Raw genomic sequence first — 11,492 nt, forward strand, 5'->3', positions numbered from 1 at the left:
CCTCTTGTGTATTTGGGTTTCTCTCTGGGTCTCACCTGGCTTCCAGTTTCCTGTGTCATCCTTTGGTCCATCCAAGATCTCCCTGGGGAGACCAGCCACATCAGCAAAAAGAAAATGAAGTGAGCAGGGAGACTGACCCCCTAAAACTGCATGATAAAGGGATTTGCAGGCCTTGTGCATTTTGGAAGATTCTATTCCTAGAGACTGGCGTAACTCTCTGATTAATTTAAAACCAAAGTAGGAGGTGAAGACTATTTTCTAGAGCATTCTGTTCTTCATGGATGAGGAAACTGAGGATCATAAAAGCCAAACCCCTTGCCTAAAGTCACACAGGAGGGTAGTTTCAGATCCTCTAAAGAACCCTGAAATCCTGACCCCTGCTACATTGCCTCTCTATCACAGACCTTTCCTGAAGTGTTTTATTGAAGGTGTAAGTAAGCCACAAAAAGAATCAGTTTAGTGAGGTTGTTAAGGAGGGAGGAAAGGGAGGTGTGTTTGTACAAACTGTGTGCCACATGTGTTATTGATACTTCCTCATGTAATCACCTCATGATATGCTTATTATTGTGCCCACTTAATAAAAAATAAAACTGAGGCTCAGGGAGGTTGGGTAATGACAACGATCACGGCTATCACTTACTGAGCACCTGCTATATGCTAGTTCCCAGTGATGTGCAGATACTACTCAACCCTGCTCACAACAGCCCTTTCAGGTAAATACTATCACTAAGTGAATTCCCTAAGGACACACAGCTTGGGTTTGAATCAGGTCCTATCACCCTGACAGCTGCCTTTGAGCTGAAGCAGATGTTCTTAGAGAAAATCAAACTTTTATGTAAAAATGTGTGGGAAACTTTACTGAACTAGCATCAAGTATGCAAACATGTTAACTGCATTTGTATCTTAGGAAAACAGACAAAAATCTCTATAGGTGGATTGGCAAGGTTTATTTCATGTTTGTTTCCCTGGTCCAGTTAGCTGGTAGGGTTTAGCAAGTGTTATTGAACAGATAAATGAATGAATATCAGGTATTTCTATTGCACTGTCATGAACTGAGTTTGTGACTTTGAGCAATGACTGGGTTTCTCTGAGCCTTTACTTCCTACTTGCAAAATGCAGGGGAGAAAAAGAAAGAGGCATGAAGTCCTAACCAGTCAGCTTAACTTCTGTGCTGAATTTTTGGGAGGGCCTTGAACCACCACCTTGGGGCTTTCAGAGTGCCGGGGGAAGAGTGCAAGGTCTGAGCCCACTCTTTCAGAGTAATATTCCCTTTTACACCAGGTCTTGTCAGGAATCACTCCTTAGGAGTCAAGCTAGTCTTAACTAGGTGGGACCATGATCTTTATTCCCTGGTAATTGGCCTACAAATATGTTATGGCACATTGCAAAACGAACTTTGTAGTTGGAGTTAAAGTTGCTAATCAGCTGATCCTAAAATTGAAATATTGTTCTGGATTATTCAAGTGGCCCAGATATAGTCCCATGGGTCTTTATAGTCAGAGGAATAAAATGAAACAGTTAGTTAGAACTTGTAAAAGATAAGGAGGCAGAAGAGATAGAAAGGATACACCTTGATGAGGACCACACCCACTGTTGCTGGCTTTCAAGATGGAAGAAGGGGCCATGGGCCAAGGTATACAGGCAGTCTCTAGAAGTTGTGAGCAGCTCCTGGAAGGTAGCCAGCAGGGAAATGGAAAGCTCAGGTCTACAACTGCACAGAACTAAATTCTGCCAATAACTGAATATCCTAAGATACAGATTCTCCCTTGGCCTCCAGAAGGGAATACAGGTCAGCAAGAAGACCAAATGGGACATCCCTCACAGCTATCTTACCCTTAACAAGAGCAATTTGGCCTCCACCTATGGACAAAAGTGCCTTTGTGGGAGGTTTGGGATTCAGGTAAGAGACGGCGAAACTTTGGTGCAGTCCAAGACCGAGAAGAGCCACTTTGGGAAGGCAGGCCTGCACCCAGGTGGCTAACTCACTGATTATGGTCTGGGCTGCAGATCCAGAAATAGCTTCATACCCCTGAGGACTCAGCTAAAACCCTATTTGGCTTTGGTTCTGTCATCAGCAGCATTTGTCAAGGGAAAAGTCATGCCATGCATTGGGTGATAGACATACAGACCTCAGTCTCAGCTGTGGACTCTCAAGTGACCCATAAACCAGTTGTAGCCCCTCTTGGTCACAGTCTGGGAATCCCTGAAGGTATGCCTGCTAAACTTGTTCAGGATATGGATTCTGAAAGGGTCCTATAACTGAACTCCCACCCATCCCAGTCACAGTTCATGAACAGTCCTGCTGGCACAGAGACCCTGCAGGTGACACTCCTATCTGCACCCCCAGAGATGCTGAAGAGGCCCTCTACTTGACTCCAATCCCCTTAGAGCTGCAGGATATGAGCAGGACTAGCACTAGTCCTGAAGGCCCTGAAAAGACCCTAAACTTGACTCTCGCCCTTTTTGCCACGGTCAGGGACAAGTCCGGTCCACTCAGGGGACCTGGCAAGAGACATGGCCATCCATTCTGCCAGATGAGATGAAAGCAGTAATCAAAACCCTTCCAACAAAGAAAAGCCCAGGACCAGATGGTTTCATGGGTGAATTCCACCAACCATTTAAAGAAGAATTAATGCCAACCCTTCTTAAACTCTTCCAAAAAATTGAAGAAACACTTCCAAATTCATTTTACAAGGCCAGTTCACCCTAATACGAAGTCAGATAAGGACACGACAAGAAAAGGAAACTACAGGCCAATGTTCCTGATGAATACAGAGGCCAAAATTCTCAGCACGATACCAGAAAACTGAATTCAATAACACATTAAAAAGACCATACACCACGACAGTGGGATTTATCCCTTGTATCATATGCAGGGATGGTCCGACATATGCAAATCAATAGACGTGATACGCACATTAATAGGATGAAGGGTAAAAATTGTAAGATCCTCTCAATAAATGCAGACAAAGCATTTGACAAAATTCAACACCACTTTATGATAATTCAATAAATTGGGTATAAAGTAACATACCTCAACATAATAAAGCCTATGAACAACCCACAGCTAACATCATTCCCAATGGTAGAAAACTGGAAGCTTTTCCTTTAGAATCAGGAATAAGACAGGGGTGATCACTCTCACCATTCTTGTTCAACAGAAGACTGGAAATCCAAGCTAGAGCCAATTCAATGGCAAAAACCAAATAATCTGAAGTAAAACAAACAATCCAATTTATGGACAGAGGATCTAAATAGACATTTTTGCAAAGAAGAACTACAAATGACTAACAGGTACATGGAAAGGTGCTCAACATCACTAATTGTTAGGGAATGCAAATGAAAAATATGTCCTCACACCTGTTAGAATAAGCATTATAAAAAAGACAAGATATAGTAAGTGCTGGTGAGGATATGGAACAAAGGGAATCCTTGTGTGTTCTTGGTGGGAATGTATATTGTTATAACCACTGTGGAAAACAGTATGGAGATTTCTCAAGAAATTAAAATTAGAGCTACTGTATGATCCAGCAATCCCAGCCCTGGGTATATATTCAAAAGAAATGAAATCACTACCTCAAAGAGATATCTGTACTCCAATGCTTATTTCAGCATGATTCACAATAGTCAGTACATGGAAACAACCTAAGTATCCATCAACAGATGAACACACACACACACACACACACACACACACAATGGAATATTACACATGTGTGGATCTTGGTGGCATTGTGCTAAGTGATGTAAGTCAGAAAGGAAAAGACAATGACTCCATGATCGCACTTACATGTAGAACCTTAAAAAAAAAGAAGCTAAATCCATATAAACAGGAAATAGAGTAGTGGTTTGCCATGGACTGTGGGGTAGGGGAAATGGGAAGATGTTGATGGACTGGGGGGTAAGGGAAATGGGAAGATGTTGGTCAAAGGCCACAAACGTCTGGTTATAAGATGAATAAGTTTTGGGGATCTAATATACATCGTGATGACTATAATTAACACCACCGTACTGTATACTTGAAAGTTGCTAGGAGAGTAAACCATATATTTCTCACTACAGGAAAGTTGTAATTATGTGAAGTGATGGATGTGTTAACTAACCTTTTTGTGGTAATCATTTTCACAGTATATACGTGTATCAGATCATCACATTGTGCACCTTAAACTTACACAGTGTTATATGTCAATTATATCTCCATAAAGCTGGAAGAAACGAGAAAGGAAGTGGCCCTACTGACACCTGGATTTCAGCCCTTATGAAACTCAGAGCAGAGGCACCAGCCAAGCCCACTGGGTTCCTGACCCATACGACCATGAGATAATAAATCCATGTGGTTTTAAGCCGCTTAATTTGTGGCGATTTGCTATGGAAAAAATAGAATACTAATGACGAGGCTAACCATGAAAACAGGAACCACTCTGAGTATTTGCAACAAAATAAACTGTAGGCATATACTTGGTTACCCTTGTGGCGGAAGAGCCAAAAAGCAGAAGAGGAAACGAGGAAAATTTAGACACTGGGAATAGCAGGAATAAAGGGAGGCTAGATGACTAGAATGTTGGGCAGGATAAGCAGGTGGGATCTGGACCGGAGTGCAGATGCTGCTGTTGCCACGGAAACGACGTTTGGTAAAGAAAGAGAGAAGTGCGTTCCCATTGGCCAATCCAGCCGGAATCCAGCTGCGGGGGTGGGCGGAGCTGGAGCTCAGGTAATAGGTCTAATATTGACAGAACAGGTTTCTGAAGGTGAGATGGGACGTAGCTTTGATCTTTATCATGGATTGGGTTTGGGTTTTTTTTTTTTTTTTTTTTTGGTATATTTTGAGGCCATACTATTAGGTCATAGTAGTTTATAGTTATATTTTTGAAGTAAACTAAAACATTGCTGTGATGTAGTGCTTTTCTTTAACTGTAATGTTTTTGGCTTTAAAGTATATTTTCTTCCTGATGTCATGAAAGCGTTTTTTTTTTGTTTGTTTGTTTAATATATTCTGGGTGTATAGTGTTTTTTCCCTTTTACTTTGAACCTGTGTTCTTCTATTTAAGATGTGCTCATACACAGCATTCAGCTGGGTTTTTTTTGTTTTTTGTTTTGTTTTGTTTTTATGCTTACCTAATGGTCTTTATCTTTTTTTTTTTAAAGGTTTGTTTTACTTATTTTTATTTTTGAGAGAGAGAGAAAGGGAGGGAGAGAGAGAGTATGAGCAGGGGAGGGGGCAGAGGGAGGCAAAATCTTAAGCAGGCTCCACACTCAGTGTAAAGCCTGATGAGGGGATTGATCCCATGACTTTGGGATCATGACCTGAGCTAAAATCAAGAGTTGGCCGCTCAACCGAGTCAACCAGTGCCCCCTAATGGTCTTTATATTTTAATGAGTGAGTATAGTCAGTTATATTCGTTGTGCTTGCTGATTATTTGGCTTAATTTCTACATCTTATTTGGTATTTTTTATCAGTTCTACTATTTTTATGTTTTATTTTTCTTTCCTGACTTCTGGTTTGAATGTCCTTCTGTTGTTTCATTTATTCTTAATTGTTACCCACGCTATTTTAACATGCTTATCTAGCTTAAAGTCTCATAGTAATCAGACTTGCTCTGTACATTATAAGGATCCTAGAAATACCTTAATTCAGGTAACCTACTTCCAACCTTACTTGTTATTATTTTCTAGTATTTTATACCTATCTCACTTTGTCTTCTTGTAATCTATTTTAAATATTTGATACATATAAAATAATATATGCAAACTATAAAGCAGAATAATATAATGGAGACTACAACCCCATCACCAAATGTTTGGCTTAAACATTAACCATAACTCAGTTTCAGCTTCTCCTTTATTTCATCCCCCTTCATTCCCTCCTCAGAGGGAACCACTGTTCTGATTTTGCATTTATTATGTAACTGTATTTAAAAAAATCTGTTTAGTTGCAATAACAAGAGAAAACTTTTAAAATAAGCTAAATTTGTTAAACACATTTGTGGAACAAATTTGGGGTGTTTAATATGTACATTTTCTAGGTTGTGCCCGTAAAAGGAAAGTATCTTGTTCTTCCCACTCCCTTCTCCATGATTCCATTGGATGAAATGTGGTCATGCTGACAAGCCATCTTGGATCAGGTGAATAAAGGTCTTTCGAACTTGATGCTTATTTATAAGAGGAAAATAAGCTTCTAATTTTAAGGCACTGCCATTTTAGTTTCTGTCATGGTATCCAAACCTATATCCTAACTCAGAAATCAAAAGATAACGTCTGAAGTTGAACCGAGAATGAGTGCTATAAGGATGTTATTTAGAAATATTGAATCATATGCCAGAAGAAATAGCTAAAAGACTTGAAAAATGTTGCCCCTGGGAGTCTTGATTTTCTAGAGAGGAATGGAGTAGGCAACCACTATTTGTCCTTTTAAATTGTGTACATGCATTATTTCCATTAAAATTACTTTAAAATAAGTCTTTCTAAAAAAAAAATAAAATAAAATAAGTCTTTCTCACACCAAATTTGTAATTTGTGGTTGCTGTCACTTTGAATGAAATATGTTTTTGCACAGGAGATTGAGATTTAAGGTATTGGACAAAACACTTAGTTATCACGCATCTTATTTGAAACTGTACCACTGCCGACAAAAGCTTGATCAACGACATCACTCTCATATTTGAAATCCCACAGTATAAATATATTATAAGACTACAGGATTGTTTCAAAACAGCCAAACTATTACATGACAGTCAAGAAATTTGAAAAGAAAAAAGAAATGATTCGAGGAGACCATGGGTCACCATTTCAGGGGTAACTGAAACAATGACTGCTGAGGACACTGTAAAGCCGCAAACCTACTTTCCTGAAGTATGACCATGATTTAAGAAAAATATATGTGGTCTGCTTGTGACGTGGACTGAAGGTGCTGTCCTGGTCTCAGCAATGGTGTAAGAATGTGAACAAGACAGTTTGCTGATGGTACCATTTGGGGATCCAGGGGTAGGGCCGTGCCTCATCATGTTTTGGTCTCACTTGAAAACATTACTAAGGGATCCATAGTTCTTTTATGAGCTGGTAGATAGACAAGACATTTAGGAATTCAAAACTTATCCCGTCCCTGTGGACAAACGAATTGGTGTTTGCCTCAGAGAAAGGAAAGCTGAGATCTTGCCGTAGTAGATATGGAGGTCACTTACTGCAATAGTCTCACTTTTTGTGAGGAAAATGAGGCCCAGTGAGCTTTGTTAATGGTCCATACACATTCTGGGTTAAGGGCACTTCTCTCAGATGAAGGGAGTGAAACACAGAAGCCACAGAGCGAGGGTCAAGTAGAGAGAGTGAGAAGACCATATTGTCTCCCAACCTTGGCATAGGTCCCTGGTTCATGGGGCAGGACTGACCTTAAGCCGGTTAGGAAGAAGAGGTGGGGGTGGGGGAAAGAAGATTTAAATTGGGTGAGAAATTGAAGTTGTGACTTAAAAAACACTGAACTTGAAAGTGAGTTACAGAGAGCTCAGTGTGATTGCTCTTGTATTTGAAAAAGGTGCAAAAAATGGTCACGGTGCTTGAAATGTGCTCTGAGGAAGGGCCAAGAAAGGAGGCATAAGCGGGAGTGGTTGATTTCAGTGATGGAGCAAAAATGAAACAGTGGTCTCATTGTATCTGACTTAGCCCTGTTCAGCAAGTTATATTTGTCTACACCCCATCTCATCTGTAGGCCTCTTGGAGAACACTGGGTGGTCTATTCTGGCTTTTATGGAACAAAGAAGAACAAGAGGAGGAGAGAGTAGTAGAGACAGTTGAGTTGAATTTGCTGTTGTCGAGTTGGATGGACTTCAGAAATGCCCCTGTGCAAATGATGAGTAGAGGGTATCCTTTTTTTTTTTTTTTTTTATCATAAGACTGTAGCTTAGGAGAAAGATCTGGAATGGAGATGGAATTTGGGAGACATTAGATTTTAGATGGTGGTTGAAATAATGGAAGGTAATGCCATTATCTACTGAGAGGTGAAAGAGAAGTGTCTGAAGGTAAGGCGTAGGGGACCCAGACATTTGAAGGTATAGCTGAGGAACAGGAGTCTACAAAGGGAAATGTAAGGAAAACCAGAAAGACAAACATCATGGAGGATGTGGCAAGAGTTTTAAGAATGAGTTGTTAAGGAGTCAACAGTCAAATGAAGCAAAGAAGTCAAAATGGAAGGCTACTTTTGTCCTTTGGCTTTAGTAAAATGAAAGTCATTTGTGATCTTGGTAAGAGAATTTGGGAGAAATGATGAGGGTAGAACACGATACTGGAAAGAGAGAGAGAGAGAGAGAGAGAGAGAGAGAGTGTGTGTGTGTGTGTGTGTGTGTGTGATAAGAGACTGAGCATGTTTAAAGCTACTGGGAAGGGACTTTAGGCAGGAAGAATTTGCATAGAAAGTAAGCGAGGTTGTAGGTGATGGTATAAAATCCTTGGAAAGGCAGAATGAGATAGGGTTAAAAGTCCAAGGGGGAGGAATTGATTTTAATAATGTGAGGAATGACTCTTCTTCAGATAGGAAATTGGGAAAGAGTGGGTATGGGGATGTCAGTTGAGTAGCTACTGAAAAAGCTGATACACTTTGGCCTCATTAGCAGAGGTATGGCATCAAAATCAAAGGAGGTGACAACCTCCCTGAACTGTGGTCTGGGCAGACATTCCAGGCAATGCTGTGTGCATTTCTTGGGAGGCACAGCTTAAGTGGGAGATTGAGCACCTGTAGAGTGTGCTTATAAGAGTTAAGCCCTAATGAATGTCTGAAAATGATTGAAGAACAGGGAAATATTAGCCCAAAGACATGAAGATTTGCCAGAGAAATAATCGCAGTCTTCAAATATCTGGAAGAGAGACCAGGGTTATTCTGTTTGGTATTAGAGGGCCGATGTAGGCAATGAAGGGAATTATAGGAGACAAACTTTTTTGGCGATATATTGTGTCTTGAATTTAAGTGTAGACTGACTTTTTGGTAAGGGATGTAGGAAAAGTAGTTCACAGGGAAATATCCACTTAGCCAAGGTTTCACAGAGAGCTTAGGACTACATAAATGTTTCATTCCAAAAGTATTGAGTTTTTATACTGTGCCAGATACTATGCTGGCTCTGGCCACACAATCTGAATCACACAATTAGCCTGGAATGAAGTGTGGGAAACAGACATATAAAAAGATACTTATAATACAACCAGCTGCACTTGGCATAGGACACACCATTCTAGAAGACGCTCGTAGCTATTAATACAGTATTAATGTGTTCCATCTATTTATTCATATATTTCATTGCAAACACAATTAAGAATCTTATTCTTCTCAGATGCAACATTTTGTGAGTCCAGTGACCGAACTCCTTAAAGAAAACACACAGTTGTCCATAACTAACATTAGGTTTTCAAAGGTAGAAGCAAAATTACTGTTCTCCTGTGAGAGGATCAGAAAGATCACAGGTGCACTGATTTCAAAATAATCCACTGAGTTAAAAAAGAGATAGAGTAATTGGTGCCTAGAAACGTACAAACATTGTCTAAATATCCCTAACTACCTGTCACTTGTCTGTGTCAATATTTATAAGTTAATATAGTTTTCGCATGATACCTGCATGTCCATTGGTTCAATGATCGGGAGAAACCAGGTCCAGTGGAATCTGGGAAACCCATGCAAGGGTTTTAGGTAATGTGCCTGAGTTTAGTGCAGAGACAACAGATATGTGGAGACACGAGATCTGAGATTAGAGGATCCTAACCCAAGACTGGGTGTGGGGTGTGGAAGGAAGGGGAGTGGTCATGGGAGGTAACAATGGCATAGAATGGAACCAGCCAGATGGATGGGAAGAAGAATCCAGCCTAGGCGGACCGCAAAACTAAAGTCCTGCTGAGTGAACCAGCATGAGGTGTGTGCACATATGTGCATGCCTGACTGTTAGTGGTACAGCAAAGAGGTCAGGTGGGTGCCAGTGATGGGCTAGAGAAGAAGGCCTTTGAGCAGGGCTGAAAAATCGGAGAGGAGTATGGAGCCATCCAAGTGACCACACTGGAATCCCCGAGACCAGCAGATCCTGCAGCTGGTGTCCAGAAAGAGGTGATACGTGTCTGGACCCTGCAGTGGCTCAGAGTCAGGGAAGGAGATGCCCTGAGACATCCCTAAGACTTGATTTTGAAAATGATGTAGGATTTTGTCATCTGAAGTAGAGGAGAGAGCCTTGATCAGAGATTGGGGAAATAAATACAGATGCCTATGTCTTATGTGACCAAGTATGTACCTTCAGGAAACCCATCAGTTTTTAGGCATCAGTTTCTACATCTGCAAAATGGAGCTAAAGGAGATAACGGCAAAGGTAACTTCAGGCACAACAGCTTATGATTCTTTTGTTTTTAGCCCAGGATGAACAGAGCATGATGATACTGTCATTCATACATTCAAGAAATGTTTGCGACTGAAGAGGAGGAAGACATTGTTTCCTTCCTTCACAGGGAAGGATTAGGTCCTGGTCCCCAGAGCAAGTGTATTCTCCTCCCTGCTCAAGAGGTTTTCACCTTCATTGTTATTCTCTTGGGAACCAGGCCCATTAAGCATGATTAAAAACGGGTCTCATCTAGAGTCAAAGCTGTGCTGAGATGAAAATCCTGGGTGCCGTGAACTAAATTTCCTGTAAGAATAAAAGAACCCGCCGAATACTGGCCTTGCTCTAGCTAGTTGTCTATGCTCAAAGCGTAGTATTAAGACTCATCGTTTATCTTCATTGTGGGAATTTGTCCTTATGAAAGAATTTTTTTTGGATGTGCATTTTACCACTCTTAGAAAGCTGGTAGTTTTGACAAATCCACAAAATATGTTTCTAATTCCATTCTGTTCCTATTGCGTCCCGGTAATTCTCACATTATTTCTGGAAGATTAGCAGACATGCAGTGGTAGTGACATAATTAGTATTCGGTGGAGATAATAATGTCAAGGGATTTTGTTGTTCTTGGAAACTACATGGAAATAGAAGGAGAGCAAAAGTTGGATTTGTGATAATTTTTTGGCATATGTTGGTGTTTGTTCAGGAAAATTTTAATGCCGTAAATGAGATTGTTTAATGAAAACATGTTGAATAAGACACTTAGAAGAAAGTAGATTTTGTATTCTTTGTTTTACCCACAGCTTCCTCTCTGTAAGGAAAAAGGATTTCTCTTTCTGCAGAATTCCCTTTCTGATATGAAATGGTTAATCCTGAGAAGTGTTTCAGGCAATAAAACACTGACTGGAATCTTTCCGACAATACTTTCCTTCTTGATCTTTTTTTATGACTAATTGAAATGAAAGCCCAGGGAAGCTTAATGTTAAGGAAACACTGTGTGTTCTGTGATGTGATTCTGCAAAGGGGGTGTCTGTGTGGTGGGGAGCTCTCTGCTCTGGAATTTTAAGTTAGAGACCTAACTGAAGAATCAATATTTCAATTAGATGCTGTAGTGGGTTTGGGATTACTGCTACTATAGCTGGAAGATTGCTGGGTCTTTTC

The 11,492-nt window shown here is 40.4% G+C and overlaps 1 long non-coding RNA gene across 1 annotated transcript in view; it reads left to right on the plus strand.

Annotated features, from left to right (window-relative positions):
* LOC131507785 (uncharacterized) overlaps positions 1 to 11,254 on the plus strand; it is a 61,856-nt gene extending 50,602 nt beyond the window's left edge. Inside the window, exon 4 of the long non-coding RNA XR_009259701.1 lies at positions 10,370 to 11,254. This is a non-coding gene — a long non-coding RNA (uncharacterized LOC131507785). The remainder of the gene's footprint in view (positions 1 to 10,369) is intronic.
* The last annotated feature ends 238 nt before the right edge of the window (positions 11,255 to 11,492 follow it).

The sequence above is a fragment of the Neofelis nebulosa genome, chromosome 3, assembly GCF_028018385.1.
Source record: "Neofelis nebulosa isolate mNeoNeb1 chromosome 3, mNeoNeb1.pri, whole genome shotgun sequence".
Classification (NCBI taxonomy): Eukaryota; Metazoa; Chordata; class Mammalia; order Carnivora; family Felidae; genus Neofelis; species Neofelis nebulosa.